This window comes from Mustela erminea, chromosome 14 (genome assembly GCF_009829155.1).
Source record: "Mustela erminea isolate mMusErm1 chromosome 14, mMusErm1.Pri, whole genome shotgun sequence".
Taxonomy (NCBI): Eukaryota; Metazoa; Chordata; class Mammalia; order Carnivora; family Mustelidae; genus Mustela; species Mustela erminea.
In genome coordinates, this window is record NC_045627.1 from 48,469,678 (window position 1) to 48,489,317 (window position 19,640).

The window sequence follows — 19,640 nt, forward strand, 5'->3', positions numbered from 1 at the left end:
AGTAGAGAACATCTTGCAAGGTGAGAATTCAGAGTGTCTTTGGTAGAAATGGAAAGACATGGATGAATCAGAGAGCTATTTGGTTTGTAAAGTTGACGTGAACTATGAGGAAACAGGAAGCATCCAGAAAATCTACAAAGTTTTCTAGTGTAGCAGCTGGGTGGATGTTGGTGCCATAGGAATATTTCAGGAGAAACAAGTTTTAGGGAAGAATAGCATGTTTCAAGTCCTGGTTAAATATCCATGTGTAGAGGCTATTGGTGTCTGGACCTAGGAGAATTTCAGGCTGCACGTGTAAGTGGCGAGGGGCACACAAATAGAAGGCATTTGAAATGAAAGGAACAGATGAGGTCCTCTATGGAAAAAAAGTAGAGGGGAAGAAGAAAAAATTCCAGAGGCTATCTAATGTTTAAAGACTGGAATTAAATGGTAAATTTTAAGTGATGTGAATATCACCTCAATTAAAACAAAAAACAAAAAACTCTCAATCATAAAGCCTACAACTATGAAAAGGATCCTGCAGAGGAGTCTGAAAAGTAGTGGCTGGAGAGACAGGAGAAAGGGATCCTGGAAGTCAGGGAAAGAAGGAGTTGCCACATGCCTTCTGAGTCAGGGGCCATTTGTGCCTAATATGGATGGGAGGCTAATAAAAATGAAAGTTGTAAAGAAAATGTCCAAGGAATTTGTATGTCTTCTACATCTTGTTCCTACAACAGTGTTTGGTGATAATGTTGGGTGCTTATTAATTGCTTTTTGAAAGAATAGAACAAAAATATCAGAGTAGTTTTAGCTTCCTAATGGACATGGAACACAGCAAAGGGGGCACCTGGGTGGTTCAGTTGGTTGAGTGTCTGATCCTTTCTTTTAGCTCAGGTCATGATCTCAGGGTTGTGAAATGGAGCCCCACGTGGATCTGTGCGCTTAGTGGACTCTGTTTCTCACCCTTTGCCCTTCCTGGATGCTGTTACTCTCTTTCTCTTTCAAATAAATAAATAAATCTTGGAAAAAAAAAAAAAAAGAACACAGCTAAGAATGGCTTAAATACTAAGTAGAAGGTAAGGAAATGGAACCAGAGTTTGTAGCCAAACCTTTAAAGAAGTTTGGCTTGTAAACAGAGGAAGGAGGCATCTGCGGGAAGCAGGCTGTGAGGTCCAAGCTGTGCATATTAAAACACACACACACACACACACACACCACAAAAAAACAAGTCAGGGACAAAATGTGTTCTCATGCAGTTGGAAACAGTTCAGTAGAGAGGAACCAGGAAGATACATGTGAGAAGTGGGAGAATCACTGTGTAGATTCTCAAAGAACAGGAAGGGTTGTATGGGGACTGACATTTGCCAGGAAGAGGGACTGTCTTTTCCCTGTAACAGGGAGAAAGGAGACTATGGGAACCGATGGGGTTATATTGGTGGATTTGTAGACATTGTCCTCATGAGACTTCATGATCAGTAGAGGTGACACACATCCATAAAGAAACCACCTAGAAAGGTATAAAATTCAATGGCATGAAGAAGAGGGGCCAGAACTTCTGGAACAGTGTAGTGAGGACCTTTATAATAATCTGACTCTCTATTAAAGCAGTAAAAACACTGGCAAAAACTGTCTCAAAATGAACTTTTGGAGAACTCTGGAAATTAATCAAAGGCTAGAAAGAATCTAAAAAAAGTTTATTCAAGAAAAATGACTGACTCTTAGTAAGAACATGGAACTCTATGGCATGGTCCCCTGCCCTAGTCCCAACTCCCTTCCCCTAGAGTCACAGGAGCCTTGAAAACTAGGGCCTTTGTAACCACAGCAGCTGTGAAAACCAACAGTTCTAAAAGCCACTGGAAGGAGCACACTGAGTTGGAACTCCTCAAAAGCCCCAGAGAACCGCCACTATGTGACCGCTTGCTAGTCCCCTGGAGAAGACTCTTGTACCATAAATCTCTTCTTCTTCCTTCTTCCTTCTTCCTTCTTTCTTCTCCTCCTCCTCCTCCTCCTCCTCCTCCTCCTCCTCCTCCTCCTCCTCCTCCTCCTTCTTCTTCTTCCTCATTTTTTTTACATTGAAATTTAATTCACATACTATAAAATCCACCTATTTGAAAGTATAGAATTCAATAGTTTTTAGTATTTTCAGAGTTGTGTAACTATCACCATAATCCAGTTTTGGAACAAAAGAGTCAAAACCCATGACATGCATGGAACTAGACAGTATCATGCTTAGTGAAATAAGTCAATCGGAGAAAGACAACTATCATAAGATCTCCCTGATATGAGAAGTGGAGATGCAACATGGGGGGTTTGGGAGGTAGGAAAAGAATACATGAAACAAGATGGGATCGGGAGGGAGACAAACCATAAATGACTCTTAATCTCACAAAACAAACTGAGGGTTGCTGGGGGGAGGGGGCTTGGGAGAGGGTGGTGTGGTTATGAACATTGGGGATGGTATGTGCTATGGTGAGTGCTGTGAAGTTTGTAAACCTGGTGATTCACAGACCTGTACCCCTGGGAATAAAAATACATTATATATTTATAAAAAAATTAAAATTAAAATAAAAAAATAAAAAAAAGAGTCAAAACCCAAAATCACCCCCAAAAGAAATATCATACCCATTAGCAGTCACACCCCATTCCTGCCTCTCTGCCCCCAGGCCCAAGCAAACAATGATCTACTTTCCTATCTTCAGAGGTTTGCCAGTCCTGGGAATTCATATAGGTGGGATCCTAGGAGATATGATGTGGTCAGCTGTCATGTGAAATAGTCAAGGTTAATTCATTGCATAACTCCTGGTCACAAAGATCCTATGTTTTCATCTAAGTGCTTTGTAGTTTTAGCTGTTACATTCATATTTCTGTGATCCATTTTGAATTGTTTTATATATGGTTGTGATATGGGGGTTCAAATTAATTCTTTTTAGTTGTGGATATCCAGTTCCTGAAAAGACCATGATAACCTCCATTGAATCATCTTGGCATCTTGTCAAGCATCAGTTGCCCATAATGTAAGGACTTATTTCTGGACTCTGACATCTACTCCATTGGTCTCCATATTTATCCTTATGTCAGCACCACATTGTCTTGATTAGAAAGTTATACCAGCAGGAAATTAGGATATTCTGATTGCATTCTCTTTTTCAAGATTGTTTTGGCTATTCTGAGTTCCTTGCATTGTTAAAAACCATCTTCTGTGCTCTGGAGCTAAAGTATACTGGGAAGGGTTTGGGGATAAAGAGGAACCATAGTTTCATTATTTTGCCAGGCAAAAGAGGCTGTGGCAGGGCTAAACTGAAGACCTGCCCTGAGTAAAAGACTGAGGGGTTTTATAGGAAAAGACAGGATCCAGGCAGTTTTTTGTTTTGTTTTGTTTTAAGATTTTATTTATTTATTTGACAGACAGAGGTCACAAGTAAGCAGAGAGGCAGGCAGAGAGAGATGGGGGCTTCCTTGCCGAGCAGAGAGCCCCATGCGGGGGCTCGATCCGGACCCTGGGATCATGACTTGAGCTGAAGGCAGAGGCTTTAACCCACAGAGCCATCCAGGTGCCCCGATCTAGGCAGTTTTGATAAGAATCTGGCATATGCCTCCAGCTACCTTCATGGTCTTCAAGGAGGTCTGCTGCCTAGCCCTGGCACTGGCCTTCCCAGTCTCGTTACCAAGTATACACTGAGGTCAGCAAGATGTCAGTATCAATACGGAGCTCCTGGAACAAATGATTCTAGAGAAAAACAAGAGAAAGGGAGGGGGAGGCTTTGAGAATGAGGAAGAGAAAATAGCATTCAGTTTAATTATTATTATTATTATTTTTTTAAATTTTATTTACCTGACAGACAGAGATCACAAGTAGGCAGAGAGGCAGGCAGAGAGAGAGGAGGAAGCAGGCTCCCCGCAGAGCAGAGAGCCCTATGCGGGGCTCGATCCCAGGACACTGGGATCATGACCTGAGCTGAAGGCAGAGGGTTTAATCCACTGAGCCACCCAGGTGCCCCTAGCGTTCAGTTTAAAGTCAAGCCTTGCTGAAATACTAATGTGTCCATCTTAATTTCCATCCACTTTTACTCTTTTACAGCAGTTTCCCCTGGATTTCCATAGGAATATTAGAACCAGTTTCTTAATTTTGGCAACCAAAAAAAAAAAAAAAAAGGGGCAGCTATAATTTCAATAAGTATTCTATCAAATCTATATTTCGGTTTGGCAGTGTTGCCACTTAACACTGTTAAGCCTTCTGATGCATTAATGGGAAGTGTTGTCTCTTTTATTTTGGCCTTCTTTAATTCTTTTCAACAATATTTTAAAGTTTCAGGGTGCAAGTCTTGTACTTTTGTTAAATGCATCCCTAAGTATTCTTAGCCTATAATACATACCAAGGAATATTATTCTGTTTTCTGTCATTTTCAGATTGTTCACAGCTATGGTATAGAGATGACACTGAGTTTTGTATATCGATCTTGATTCTGCGACCTTGCCAACTTGTCTTTGGCTTTTGACAATTTATTACATGTCTAGGTTTGGATGTCTTTGTGTTTAACTTGAAGTTTGTTGAATGGCTTGGATGTGAACACCAATGTTTTTCATCTCCAGGATCTGGATTCTAGTTTGAGTAAGAATACGTAGCTGTGTGTTGTTCAGAACATCTAACCAGTGATATATTCTTAGAAGCCTTGCTCTTTGTTTATTCCTTATTTTCTTCCTTTCCCCCATTACCTCTTTTTCATTGGCCTTTTTCTCTTAACATTTTATTTTGAAATGTTTGGGAGATTCACAAGTAATGCAGAAGGGTACCTACAATGCATAGCCATGAGGGTATATCCCTGGCTTAAACAAACATACACTATCAATTTGGTTGAAGATACTTGTGGGTTTTTCTTTCTCTTAAAGTTTCTATCCTCTGGAGTATTTAGATTTAGTTTTAGACTGTATTTCTTGCATCCTCCTTAAATTTCAGATGAATGTGCTTCCATTGGTTTGTTGGGCCTGGGAAAAACATTCTCTTCCCGATGCTTTCGGGGTCTCCCGTCTCAGCATTTTAATTCAAGTCAGCTGGAGGAGGTCATCAAGAGGGTGCAGCCTCCACTTAACCCGTGGGCTGGATCCCGGTAATTAAGGGCTCCTCCCCATCCCCAGTCCTTGGTTTGTGTGTTCTGCTCACCATTCCTAAGGTGGGAGCTGTTTCAGGAACATCGTTGGAGAGAGGAAGGTGTTAAGGCCGACTAGATGATACATACACCTGCCTGAATGCAGTGAAGTCTTCTGTGTAAACTTGAAGATTTTGGGGGCCACTTTGGAGATCTACTTGTCTTGTGTCCACCCAAGAAAGCCTCATAACTAAGTTTCTTTGCTTATTAAACCTGCCACCTACCAACCTGGAGTGACCTTTCTCTTTGCTCTTTCCTTGCCCTCCGCCTATGGGGTTCAGTTGGCAAACCAACACGATCCTTACAAAACTGAACCGGGTCTGCCATGCCATCTGAAAACCCCCAGACATTCGGCTTCCCACTGCCTGATTTCTTTTTCAGGAGAGGCTGTGGATGGAAGGTGATGATACAAAGTATCAGCACTGCCTTCTGGCCTCTGTGACTGAATCTGGATTTCGAATCACTGCAGAAAGATCCCAGGTTTGTTTTACCTGTCCGTGGACATTAGAGGACAGGCAGGTGCAGGGGGTACCGAGTCTGCAAATTCAAACTCATCTTCTTGAAGAGGTTATCCAGAGTGTCCCCAGCTTTTTCAAGTGAGTAAACAGAGGTCCAGCCAACATGAGACTGGTCTGTACCTTGGTTCATACCATGTGGGTAGGTAAGAGTTGTGGTTAGGCACAATACCAGCAGCCTTGCATTAATCTGGGTGTAATATTTTAAAAATGACACTTAAGGGAGGTCAGTGTAAAAATGTGTGCTTAGCTTCTTCATATGGATGGCATGCAACCTTTGTGTACTAATTAGAACAACCATTCATGAGTCCCGGGGTTAGGAGGTCTGCTGCCCCACAAGCTCTCACACAGAGAACCCAGACATCATGGGCTGTATGTGGTCACCAGCCAGGGGCCCCTAGAAGGATGCTCCAAGAGTTCCTCCTCCACTGTTAGGTTCTTCAGCAAGTCCTGATCGCTCCACGGCTTTGTGCCTTGTGGATTATTGCTCCACACCTCTCTTCTGTGTGTCTTGTGTTCTGGTGGTTGCGCCTTGGACTTCTCAAGGCTGACACCTCTCTGGCTCTTTCCAAGGCCCTGTTTCTGTTGTCAACTGTGCCTTCTTCCTTTGGAGCAGGTCCTTCCCCACAACCTTCCCCTTACCCCCATTCCTGGCCTCAACTGAGTTTCCAGCTCTCTGTTAAGGGAAGAAAACGGCTGGAGGGTATTGCACTTTGAGGCTTCATGGGACACCACCACAGGAAAGGAAGGGCTCGGCACTGGCTCCCTCCACCAGCCTCTAGGCTCAGCTGGGTGCACATAAACCCCATGCCAACTCGGGTCACCATCTGAGTCCCTATGGGTCAAACCACCTAACTCTGGACATCCTGGGGGCTGCTCAAGTCCCCCATCCATGTGTTCTTCCTCTCCTCTGTGGCTACAAAATGGGACTCCCTGGGTCAGCACAATGCTTCCTGCTAAGCCTCAGAGAAGTGGAGTGGCTTTGCTCAAAACACAGTCTGCGTTTTTTTGAGGATTGGCCAATTGTGTAGCACTGAGGTCCTAAAAGCTTTTTGAGTGCCAGTGTCTGTGCATTTAGGCTTACTTTCCATCCTTTGTAAACAGCAATGGAGCAGAGTGTACTCTAAGGACAAAGCAACAGGAAATCTTCTGAGACTCGAAGTCCTTTGGAGTGATGAGGTGGGTGCTGGCAGAGCCATTTCTGAAAGTAGAGTGCCATCATGGGCCTCAGGCTCCCCCTGTGCTACTGAGGCTGGACTCCTCACACTTCTGGTCTCCCTGCTGCTGCCCTTGGCCCCAAACGTGCCCTTCCCTCCCTGCTGGCCTTCTCCTGGGGCTTAGCCGATACTCCAGACTTGTCGGCTCTTCTCTCTGGGTCCTTCTGGGACAACAGCCTGCATCAGGTACTGTCCTGGAAGATAAAGTCCCTGATGCAGTGCTCTTTGCTCCTTCCTTGTTGTATCTCCCAGCTCCTGGAAGGGTGCCTGGCACACAGTCGTTGGTCTGTTAGATGTGGCAAGCCAGTTACAATCTGATTTCAGTTCTGATACTGTTAGCTGTAATAACCCTGACTCAGGGTTATTATTATGTTGTTGCTATCATTATTATTTATTTATATTTTTAATTAACATATAATGTATTATATGCCCCAAGGGTACAGGTCTGTGAATCATGAGGCTTACACATTTCACAGCACTCACCATAGCACATACCCTCTCCAATGTCCGTAACCCAGCCACCCTATCCCTACACCACACCCCCACAGAAACCCTCAGTTTGTTTTGTAAGATTAAGAGTTTTTATGGTTTGTCTCCCTCCTGATCCCTTTTTATTTCATTTTTTCTCTCGCTTCCCCCCATGATCTCCTGCCCTGCCTCTCAAATTCCTCATATCAGGGAGATCATATGATAATTGTCTCTGATGGACTTATTTCGCTCAACATATACTCTCTAGCTTCATCCATGTCATTGCAAACGGCAAGATTTAATTTCTTTTGATGGCTGCATAGTATTCCATTGTACACACACACACACACACACACACACACACACACCCCACATCTTCTTTATCCATTCATCTTCCAATGGAGATCTAGGTTCTTTATATAGTTTGGCTATTGTGGACATTGCTGCTATAAACATTCAGGTGCACATGCCCCTTCGGATCACTACATTTGTATTTTTGGAGTAAATACCCAGTAGTGTGATTGCTGGGTTGTAGGGTAGCTCTATTTTCAACTTTTTGAGGAACCTCCATGCTGTTTTCCAGAGTGGCTGCTTCAGCTTGCATTACCACCAACAATGTCAGAGGGTTCCCCTTTCTTCACATCCTTGCCAACACTGTTGTTTCCTGACTGGTTAATTTTAGCCATTCTGACCAATGTAAGGTGGTATCTCATGTGGTTTTGATTTGTATTTCCCTGATGCTTAGTGATATTGAACATGTTTTCATGTGTCTGCTGGCTATCTGGATATCTTCTTTGGAGAAATGTCTGTTCATCTCCTCTGCCCATTTCCTGATTGGATTATTTGTTCTTTGGATGTTGAGTTTGATAAGTTCCTTATAGATTTTGGATAATAGCCCATCTGATATGTCATTTGCAAATATCTTCTCCCATTCTGTCAGTTATCTTTTGGTTTTATTGACTATTTCTTTTGCTGTGCAAAAGCTTTTGATCTTGATGAAGTCCCAATAGTTCATTTTTGCCCTTGCTTCCCTTGGCTTGCCTTTCTAGGAAGAAGTTTATCATTATTATTATTACATGTTGAGATCTTGGAGAAGTGTGCAGCTTTGGATTCAGGCTCAGTGTTACATTTGGAAGATTGACAATCCCTTGTAACCACCAGAAATGACTGTTGTATCTGTCTGTGGGTGAGAGCGGACATCTCTAGGTGTGGCTCCATCCTTTTGAGAACCTGAAATCCACTCTGGCATCCACACTCAAAACTTCTGTTCTTTCTCTCCTTGCAGAGAACCAAGTGGAAGGTGGGCCTGGGAAGGGCCTGCTAGAAACAAACTAAGGTCTGAGGAATAGTCTCAGAGTGGTGAGCCCTTGGGGCAAGCAGGACCCCTCCTGAGAATGGCAGTGACCTAAGTATTCATTTAGCTGTGGCTTTGGCCATGACAGGTGTGGGCCTCATAGACCAGGAGCTAGTGGAGTTGACTTTTAGGATAGGCTGTTCTTATAGAAAAAGAGGTTCATAAAAGAAGTACTAGAGGAGAGAGGGAGAGAGAGTGCACAGACTGAGTTTATAAGCAAGTGGTCTAATAACTGAATTTGCAGAGCAGGCCTCGAGCCTGCCATTGGAGAGAAGGCAGCTTGGGAGAACATGGCTTGGCCGATAGAGGGTCACTGCCCTAGGAGACCAGTGTAGGGATGTCTGAGCCTAGAGAAGGAGGACATGAGGAAGACACCTTGAACTAATCTGAACCTCGGATTAGGAGTGCCGCTTCTTGGAGCAGAGCCCATGGTCTACATGGTGAATATGACTGAGAAGATGACCAGTGGAGGAGTCAGAACAAAATCCTTGTGTGCTGACTTGGAGAGGTTCAGGGAGACACAAGGGCAGAGGCCTGCATGTTGTGCATAAAGAAGGGAGAGGGAGGAGGGAGATGGTTCCATATTGTCTAAAGCTGCCTGGCATTCTTAGCAGGCTCCCAGCCCAAGACTGGGGTCACAGAGGAGCAGAAAGGGGTTGCAGATAGCAGGAGTGAGAGGGAGGTCAGTCTTATTTCAGCTGAAAAGTCACAAGTGTGGGCCTTGGCTAAGTTAAGGCAGTCCACTGGGCTTTACTCTTCTACCTGTACAATGGGTTCGATTCTTGGTGGCTGGCAGGATTGTGGTCATTAGAGGGGGTGATGTTCCCTCTAGCAGAGACCAACACACACTCTGTGACCATGCTTCTCCCCTCTTCCTGAGCTGATATCCTGGCCCTGACTAGGCCACCTAGCGTCTGATCTGGACTTCAGTGCCAGCGGTAGCCAGATACGCTGAGCTGATGTTGGGGAGGTAGGATAGAAGGGTCTTGGGGGGCACAGTTATCCAAGCATCAGAAGGGCATATGTTGATCTAAGGTTGCTAGCTTAATCTCAGAAATCTTTCTGTCAGGGGCCTACTGCTGTCGATACCCCTCCTACCCTGACCAGCGACCTGGTGGGGCAGACCCTGAGACCTCCATTAGGGGTGACACTGGGAGCCTCAGCTCCAGAAAGCCTGACCTGGAGCTCACCCCAATATTTATCCAGCTCAGCTCCTGCTGTCAGGCCAGCTTTCTGTTTGGAACACTGCTTGGCTGGCTGGTGGGCAAAACTCTCATAACTGGGCTGCAGGGCAGGGAGGAGGCCAGGGGGTTATGGGCACATCCTGCAAAGGGAAGTGCTCTGCTAAATGTGGGGAGAGCTCAGGAACACCAAGTGGTGCTGGCCTTGCTCCCCTCCCCCAACCCTGGCTCCCCTGGGGCCTGAGCAAGGTTTCCAGGCCTGGGCCTCTGCTCACAAGTGGTTTTCTCTCAGTCTGGCTCTTCCTCTGGGATCCGTTGCACCATACCCTTTGCTCTGGGCTGCTGGGCCTGACAATTAAGGGTATCCTGGTAGTGTGTTTCCCACCAGCTGGGAGCCTAGAGCCCTTGTGTGGCTGCAGGTCTCAGCCTTGCTTCCCCAGGACCCTGACTGGCTGCAGGCCTCCCTCAGTGACTCAGCTTCCCCAGGTGTTTCTGGGAGCCCAAGTATTGCTTCTCCTGGGCTTCGTAATAAATCCCAGGCTCTTCTCTAGACTCTCATGGAGGCCTCTGCCGCTTGAGGCCTCTGTCTCACTGCTGCCCCTGCTGGGGACCCATCATGGGGAGAAGCTGCCCATCAGCTGGGGCAGAGCCTCTCTGTGATCCTGACAAATGGTGAGCAGCATCTTGTCCCCGCTCTGATGCAGAAAGAGGAGACGGCCTTCTCCACAGTCTGTGTTCAACTTTTCACCCTGGGCCTGAAGCAGCATTGTTTGTGCCTGGAGTCTCCCCAGAGCTCTTTACTTTGAAGTCCAGTTTCTTCAGCTTTTGGTCCCAAACACTTTCATCCCAGGGCATGAACCCCAGATCATCAAAAAGGGTACTAGGGTATGCTCTGTGCTCAGCCTTGACCTCTCTTTCCTTTTGTAAGGAGGGCTCTGTATACTCTTTCCCTCCTTTAGTCCCAATTCAAAATCCCCCTTAAAGCAATCCATCCATTCATTCAGCCACCTATCCAACATCTCTTCATCCATCCTTCCATTCATTCATTCTTTCATTCATTCAATAGGAGTATTTATTGAACTTCTGATATGTATTGTTCTTTTCACTGGAAACGTAGAGCAGTAAGGAATAATGAAGTCCTTCCCCTCAAGGTGCTTACATTTCATTGGAAAATCAAGACATCAAACCTGATCACTTACCAGAAATATCTGAATTCCTTCTCTGCTTCAGCCAATAGTCTCAGCGAGCTCAAAGATGAAGTCATCATAGCTACGCTTCCCTGTGCCCACTGGGTCCTATAACATACTCTCCAGGTCTGCAACATGAGACCGTTCACTGCCTCACCACCCAGGTAGCCAGGGGACACCGGAGTTATCCGGGGACCCAGCAGTATGTGTCTATAAGAAAGAAGAGGCTGGATGAATGAAATAAGGTTCAGTCCATAGGCTATCAAAGACAGGGTGCATGTTGGGGAGAATGAGCCGGCTCAGAGCTATGGAGACTTGTGGGGTTCCTTTTCTGCAAGGTGAGGCTTCCCCCTCCCCCAGGCTGGTGAGTAGCCACAGAATGCAGAAGCACCTTGGGCAGTCAGGGATGCTTGCCCACTGCATTTCCTCTCTCCTGCCTCTTCATTTCCAGTAGCCCTGGATTCCAGCCTCTCTGTAGGGTAATAGGAGAGTCTGTCTTTGCAGCATCCAGGGAAGAAACTGGAATTGAATATACTACCCAGAGAAGAAGGGATTTTCTCAAAAGTTTACATTCTCTGGGAAGGCCTGGAGAATGACTCCAAACAACTGGGGAAAAAAGTGAAGAGACCCAAAATGCAAGGAAGGGTCAGTTGGTTTCCAGAGCTTCACTCATTTCATCTGATAAGTGTTAACTGAGCACATACTCTGGGCCTCATCCTTGGGTGAAGTGGGAGCTCAGGGTTAGTATCCACTGATGTGCAGAAGTGAAATATGGACAGCAGGAGCATGGTGTAGATGCCCTTTAGTAGGAAAGCCTTCGGAACTGTGGGTGGAGGGCTGGCAGAGACCTGGAGGAGGAGTGAGGCTGATGAGCAGGACCCAAACAGGGAGTGAGTAAGAGAGGCCTTTCAGAGGCAGGAATGACAATGAGGAAGTCTCAGCCATGGGACTTGACAGGACATTTCTGGGGGATGGGAAGACCTGTCTGGACATAGGGATGCAGAGGAGAGGAGAGAGGCAGAGAGCCAGGAAACTGGGAACCAGATTGGAGAGGACCTTATGTGCCACGTGAAGGAGTTTGAATTTTGTGTTTAGCTACTGTGTTGGCTTCCTCCTGCCTCACCTGAGTCTCAGCCCTGTTCCAGGCAAGATGATTGATTTCCAGCCTCAGAAGTCCTGATGAGGGGCCCTCCTGTCCTCTTGTGTCTTAGACTTGAGTTCTATTCCATTATCACTGTCTTCCCTATCAGAGACAATGGCTCTGATCAGACTGGGGCTCTTCCTTGAAGACCTTGGGACACTGCTGGGGCAGATGCATTTTGGGTATCTGGCTGACCTGGGCTGTCATTCTTCCTCTACCCCTCATTAGCTGCATGACTGTGAGAAAGTGACTTCACTACTGCAGCCTCAGTGTTCTCATCTATGAAATGGGGAAATGAGCCCCTGCTAGTCACATGTAATCATTGGAAAATGATCTGTGAGTATGCCTGGCAAAGGGAAAACTTTAACTTTCTGGGATCCTCTGCTGGTCTTTGTTATGAAATCAACAATTAACTGACCTTGAACTCTGCATTCAAGTCTTTATTTTTTTTTTCCCTTGCTATGTTGGCCAGGGGCCCAGTAATAAGGAGGGGAAACTCAAACAGGGAAATCATCTAGAAACCGAATCCACAGAGGAAAGATAATACAAATATCTAAGTGCCATGTATGCAATATAAATTTATAAGGTATATTGCACATTTTAGAAATGTATCGTCACACTATATATTCTAAATGTCACATAATGGGTTCAGTTTTCTGATATCTCAAATATATCTTCCAGACTGTCAAATATATTTTATAAATGAGTATCTTTTTAATGGTACATGGTGGGTAACCTTAGCAGAACAGGAGGAAATTCATTATTTCTCCTGGTGCTAAGTGACTTGTACATCCAGAGGTGGTAAGGCAGAGTGGAAAAAGACAGTTCTTTTCACGTTGGTGCTTAGGAGGGGTTAGGGAGGTGAGAGGCACTCATGGGCACCATATAAATGGCCTGGATGGAAGATGGAAACTATGCTAAATAATGAGGGGTGGGGGAGGGGGAGGCTCCGTGGAGCCAGATCAGTAGCTCCGGCAATGGAATACTGGCCAGCACAAGCCTGAGATGCTGCTTAAAATCCTAGCTCCGTGGCACCTCTGAGGAGGAGACGAGAGGATTTGTTGTCCCGGCCACAGTGATGGGAAGGGAGGACGGAGGACAGGAGTGGAACTCCAGGGAGCACCAGCCGCTTTACCTAGGTGATCTTATTTAATCCTCCTCTGATCCTGGACGGGGGTGGTGATAGTGGCATTTTTATCTCAATTTTGCTGACAAAGAAATAGGCTCCAGCTAGGGAGTTGCTCAAGGTCAGCCTGCCTGGGCCTGGGACTCATGTTTCTCTGACTCCAAATCCTACTGTGCTCTGCCAGGACTGAGTTAGGCCCTTTTGCATTTGCTGTGGGCTTGCCTTCTGGCTGTGCTGCCCTGAATTTGAGAGCTCCTGCCTCTGCCACTCCTTAATCACCAGCAACCCCTGCCCCCCAGCCCTGTGTCAAGGCAGGTTTTCCTAAACACATAGAGGGACATGCAAAGATCCATCCCTGTGCCTTTTTCTCTCTGGCAAACTCTGTTCTCTACTCTAGTAACCTAGAATTGTCAATCAGAAGATGGGGGTGGGGTGGAGTGCAGGAAGGGGAGAACTGGACTTAGGTTCCACTGGGACAATTCTGCTTAATTAGGAGGATTTCACCCAATCTCATCCCAAACGAAGAGTGGGATGCCCCTCCTAGCAAACAGCTGTTGGCCTGGGAAGGTGCTGCCTACCGAGGTATTGGAGTGTCTCCAGGCCTGTGATGATCTAATGTGGGAGACTGACAGGGTTTGGGGGGGCAGAGCAGTGTCCAGAGTCGTGCCCTCAGAAGACTGAAGAGTCTGAAGGTGGTCATCAGTGAAGTAGGACCACATGATTAACAGGTATTGAAATGACCCTCCCTTACAGGGGTAAGGGAGGGTCAGAGTAGGCAAAGGGAAGGGAATGGGATGAATTCTGAAGCTGCAGAGTACAAGCTTGCTTTCACTGGGTGGGATCAGGATCCCCATCTGTGGCAGGGTCCACGATCCCAGGCCTATAAATGACAGGCCTGTTTCCTCAATGGCTTTCTAAGCCCAAAGGCCACTCCCCTGCGTCCCTCCACCCACCCGCCCCCCGACTTTGTAGGCAGATAGGCTCCCGAGACAATCCAGACTTGAGTCAGGTAGGGGCTCATCCCTGGATCCCCCTGATTCCAGCTGTGCTCTTAGTCCCAGAGCCATCCAGGACTCTGGTCAGAGTTAGCAGATCCTGTCTTCTTCTGCGGCCTCCATCCCTTTCTTGGCAAGGATCTCTGCCTAGTACATTCACTCTCAGGGCTAGGGCTCTGCTCTCAGCTCTCTCTCCCCCACTGGGGTTGACTCTTAGTTCTAGAAGCCTCTGGGAATCTTTTCTCCAAACTCTCTGGCCAGCTCCTCTCCCCACCCCCTAGGTCATGTCCAGGGCTTGAGGACTCAGCTTTGTCTGTCACCAGGGGCTGACGTGCTGGATGTGAATGGTGAATCTGTTCAGAATGGTCACTGTTTCTCCTGTACCAGACAGGAACTATTTTAAATATTAAAATCATGGGGCACCTGGGTGGCTCAGTGTGTTAAAAGCCTCTGCCTTCAGCTCAGGTCATGATCTCAGGGTCCTGGGATCGAGCCCCACATTGGGCTCTCTGCTCAGCAGGGAGCCTGCTTCCTCCTCTCTCCCTTTCTGCCTGCCTCTCTGCCTACTTGTGATCTCTGTCTGTCAAATAAATAAATAAAATCTTAAAAAAAAAAAAAATAAAATCTTGCCATTCCTAGCTGGAGCAAGGCACCATTCACCTGTGCTTGAGGGATAGGATGGAAGCCAACTTATAATAATCATAATCATGAATATTTACTGAGTGCTTATGAGTGCCCAGCACTTTTTTTCTGAGAACTTTCTATCATTTAACTTATTTAAGCCTCATAACAGCCCTCTGAGGTAAGACTCTGAGGATCTCACTTTACAGATTATAAAACTGCCCTAAATGAGAAGCAATCTATTCTAACCCTTGTCATCTTACTCCAGAGCCAACATTTTCATTTGCTCCATTATTCCCAAATGTCAACATCATTCCCAAATGTCAACAGAGCCATGGACTAGAACATTTAGGGTTCTTAGAGTGGGATAGAAATCTAGACCTTCAGCAGCCTTGTAAAGGCAAAAAGGTATGCAGTCTAACCCAGGCTTTGGAGAGAGACACACTTGCTTTGGAATCACCAGCCTTGTGACTTGTTCAAGTTGCTATACTTTGAGCCGTAGGTTACTCACCTGTAAAATGGGGTTAATAATTGCTACTTGGCAGGGTTGTGTATGTACAGTTAAGTGAAATGATAAACACTGAGCATGGCACCTTTGATGGTATTGTGAAGGTCTGGTGAGCTGTATTTTGGGATGCACAGGAAAACTCTGTGGTGAGATAGGCTTTGTAGCAAGTTGTTATCTTTAGCTGCTTGTGCTTCTGCCTGTGGCCACCCTGGGAAAATGCCACAGAAATGTCTCTCCTTGTTAATCAGAGTGATGATCCAGTGGCTGTGTCAGAGAACGCAGGAAAGCATTGTTAGTGAGAGCTTTTTCTGTCCAGCCCCTTGGACAAATCTCTGGCATCCTGAAGCAACTTCTACCTGTTTTCAGCCAGCTGGACAATGAAGCATGAGCTGGAGGGTAAGGAGGAAGCAGGATCAGGCCTGTTGTACAAGGGTTTCCCAGGCAGGGCCAGACAGCACTGTACAGTGCATGGTTGGTTCTTACATGAAAAGTACCCTCCACCCCTACCCTGGTGAATTACACCTTCCTGAATCCACACCCTTGTGTAAACCCTTCCCATGTTGGCTCAGTGCCAAGTCATCTCTTTGCTTGGCCCAATGGGACACCAACAAATGTGATGTGGGCATAGCCTGGATCCACACCTGTCTACACTGGGATTCGTGCACAAGCTTGTGAAGAAGACCAGGCTCACCCTGTAGAGCGAGAAACAAGTGCCCACCAGCCCAGCCCACACTTGTCAGGCACATGAGTGAAGCCATCAGCCATCGTGCAAATCATCCCCCAGCTGACCTACCCTGACCACAAATGCCTGGTGCTTTCCTCCCTAAAACTGATGAAGTTCTGAGAGTCTCCTCCAGTACCCCCCAAAGGCCTGGCTCTTGAACCTACTTTGCTCCCCAAAGATAGGATTCCTTTTAAACTACTTTGTGTGCAGCGCCCCTGCTATGACTTGTCTGCACATGGCAGAGCATGGTTTGCAAACCAGCCACATCTCTGCAATACCTGCTACATTGAACATGCACCAGGATGGTCCCATACCCCCCTCTTTTCCCTGTATCTCAGGCTCCATGGCACACAGAGTTCTCACCTGCACAGGTATTCTTGCTTCTAGATGCAGAGTAAGTTCTTTGCCGTTAGATACACTTTTAGAAACACCCACCGGGGCTCTGCCCAGCTTTGCAGCAACTCACTTTCTATGTATGTCGAAGACAGTATTTGCACTTGGAATTAGGTCCCCCATTCATTCCCAGACTGTAGAGGCAGACCCATTAAGAATTCACAGCTAGCCTGATGTTCCTCACTGCAAAGGATGTTAAATACTCACATACCACAGCTCCGCCAAGGAGCAGGGATAAATATGGCAGGCATGAAATGGGTCTAAATTGCTCCTGATGGCTCTATTCAATAATGTTGGTCTTTTCCTTACAGTGCTACATAACAATAGTCATTTTCAAAATGGGGTGCTGCAGTTGTTTTTAAGGAAGAATTGACAATTTTGACCTACAGGATAGTAATTTGCAAAATGTGCTTTCTTTAAGCCATTCACTGGGAAATGCAGGAAGCCGGCAAAGTGCTGGACTTGAGGCGAAAGCGGCTGTAACTAATGATAGCCCTAAGTGTGGAGGGAGAGCTTGGCGGTGCTGCTGGGGCTCCCGAGTCAGAGCTGAGGCCCGCCAGAGGCAGAAACGAGAGTTTCATTACAGACAATTGGGCTCAGAAGTCCCTGAATAAACCTTTTTTTACTTCACTTTGCAGGCACATTTGACATTGTTGGCTCTGCACTTTACAGCCCTGAAATGGGATTTGATCCAGTGAAGTGACTGCATCAGACAAAGGGACCTCTTATCAGAGGTACCTGTTAAATGCTCCAGATCCACCAGAACATCTGCTGAGCACTTAGGTTCTAACAAGATTCGGAAGAAATGGTGCAAGTAATTCTGCATGGATTTGATTGGACTTGAAAATTACAGGTACAAATCATCTGTTCTTTCCTCTCTGATCCTTGTTTATTTGCGTCTCTGAGTTGTATATGCATGCGTATATTTTATGTGTACTCATCAGAGGCAGTCCTACTCTCTTTTTCTCTGCTTCTTGCGGGTACATTAATTTCAGGGATTCCCTCTGTATTTCTCCGCTGTTGAACACCAGTTCATGAAGGCAGGCAGACTGTTAGGTCCCTGACATGGTTGATGGATGTGGGGAGTAAGGGAGATTGTGTGTTACAAGGCCCAAAGTGGCTTTAAGACATAGCGCTTTGCGGCTTTGATTTTCCTGAAGCCTGAAACATTGAAGAAATATCATTTAAGGCCTTTCAGGGAAACATAAGGTGAGAAAGACTGGTTTTTCCTACCCCTACTCCCTGCCCCTATCAAGAAAAGAGATCAGAGTTCAGGACAGCAGTGGAAGGACTGGTAAGTGTATGCCCTCTCTCTCCCCCTGCCCAATGCCTAATGGCAGCTCTGGAGAGAGAGTAGAACCTCAGGGGAAACAGCTGCAGTCTGTGTCCCGGAAGAATGACATATAGTTTCCATTCGTGCAGGAATTCTTGACCTGTCCTGTGCCATGGAAGGAAGGAAGTATGCCTGGTTCTTAAGGGTGCACTTAGGCCTTAAGCTGAGAGATTGTCAGTAGCCATCATGATGGGAGCTGGAGGCCTCCCTGCTATTTTACTAGCACCATTTATAGGTCTATTTGTTGCAAAATTGGGTGGGAAGGACAACCCCATAAGGAATGAGATTAAATTTTCTTGTTTCCCTACATATTTTATTATTTTATCAAAGCAAGATTTAAATACATGTGAAGGCTGATTACTAGGATAAGGAAAGGCATTATTATGCCTACCAGATGAAAGTGTCCAGATGGAGATCAGGTGAATGGGGCCTTTGACTCATCGTTCAGCTTCCCTGTCACTGAGGTTCTATAGAAGCCTCTCTGGGGAAATCAGTCGGAGAGGCTATGTGGGGGTCCCACGAGTGTATGGAGCATGTAGCTGGGTTGTAGTATGAGTAAGACACTGGCCAGCAGGAATATGGGCAGGAGGATCAAAGTACTCTCAATTCTCTGATTCTAAGTTCTCATGAGCGATGTCTAGCTCTTAGGGTTAGGACAAAGAAGAACAGTGGGGGGCGAAATTAGTGTTCTGATGGAAGGAATTCATCATCTGCCAAGTAAAATATAAGAATCTGGGTTTGGCTCACCAGAACATTATCAATTCAAGAATATTTAAAAACTGATAACAACAGAAGGCTTGTTAGTGCTTACACCCCTCAACATATCTTCCTGTTGAATTACATTGCTTTGGTCTGGACTGAGAGTTCTGTGTCTGGTGATAGCTGTCATCCCGTGCATCAGTCAGGATGGGTTGAGCTGCTGTGGTTACAACCCTGAAAATCAATGGCTCAAAACAATAGCATTTATTTCTCTCTCACACTACATCCTCATTGCAGGTTGCCTGGGGCTCTACTTTGTATCATCCCTACTGAGGTAGGAAGGGAGCTCTTTCTCCATGATTCATGAGAAGTGGGGACCCTGTCCAATGTCCTTTGCTTCAGAATGGTGCTATCCTTGAAATTGTCTGTGTCCCTCTCTGCCAGGGTTGGCAGGGCCCTCTGAGTCCAGACCTAGTCTCATGTGGAATTGCATACCTGGAAATTTTCTAAGTCCCCCTCTAGTACCTGGAACTGACTGGGCCAGAACTAGTGGAATCTTGCTGGTGTGCTCTGAAACTGGACCAGGACTCATGGTGGTTTCAGTCCCTGATTCTCTCTTTTGTACTTGCCAACCTTCTAGCAATGTGGAGTATACAGAGTCAACCAGATGCCCCAAGGGGCCTCTCACCTCAGCCTTGCATCTATGTGGTTGTCCTGGATTCATTGGCCAAACTCAGGTTCCAGAGAAACAGTCCTGCTGGTTACCATGATATTTGTTAGGGGATTATGTGAGACTGGGCCACCAGAATGGTATCAGTATGCTGAGTTTTGTTAGATTCAGAATGAATTCACTTATGTTAGATTCAGAATGAATTCATAGTTCTGGACTATTGGTAGTCTATTACTGACTGGTCTGTTTGACCTGTGTGAGGGTCTGTGTTTCATGATGTGTGTTCCAGCTATTGTGCTGCCTCTGATCTTCAGCATCAGGGCAGCAAGTGTCCTTTAAACTATGAACTTCTTCATCCCTGGCTGCCCTGTAGTCATTTCATCCC

At 46.1% G+C, this 19,640-nt stretch overlaps 1 long non-coding RNA gene across 3 annotated transcripts in view; it reads left to right on the forward strand.

The window, feature by feature from the left end:
• The window catches only part of LOC116573488, a 150,524-nt gene that overhangs the window by 88,689 nt on the left and 42,195 nt on the right, over window positions 1-19,640 (forward strand). For all 3 annotated transcript variants that reach the window (XR_004278830.1, XR_004278829.1, XR_004278831.1), the window contains one exon: window positions 17,192-17,406. This is a non-coding gene — a long non-coding RNA (uncharacterized LOC116573488). The remainder of the gene's footprint in view (window positions 1-17,191; window positions 17,407-19,640) is intronic.